Below are 399 nucleotides of genomic sequence, written 5' to 3' on the forward strand. Positions count from 1 at the left end.
ATATATAATATATATATGTATATAAATAGCTATTCAGCATGCAAAAATTGTAGTGATTTCCAAAATCTGATTGCAGAATCCACACGGGTCACACACAGTCTGCTGAGTGGGTGCATGAGGTTGTCCTGGTTGAAACGTGACCTCCAAGCAGTGGCCCGAGGGCTCTCGCTGCGAGCAGCCACCCTCACCCCTCAGCCTCTCCTCAATGGAATGGATCCAGCAAAACACAGAAGTACCTCCCGACTTCTAAACCTGCATTTCAGCTTCTACCTTGCTCATTGGAGAAGTGGAGGAGGAAAAACTCCCCACCACCCCCCCTGGGTTTGTGCATGACTAAAGCTTAAATATTGCACTCTTTAGTGGAGCCAAACTCCCAGTGCCACCTCAGTGCTGCCAGTC

Source organism: Merops nubicus, unplaced genomic scaffold, assembly GCF_000691845.1.
Source record: "Merops nubicus isolate BGI_N331 unplaced genomic scaffold, ASM69184v1 scaffold30319, whole genome shotgun sequence".
Classification (NCBI taxonomy): Eukaryota; Metazoa; Chordata; class Aves; order Coraciiformes; family Meropidae; genus Merops; species Merops nubicus.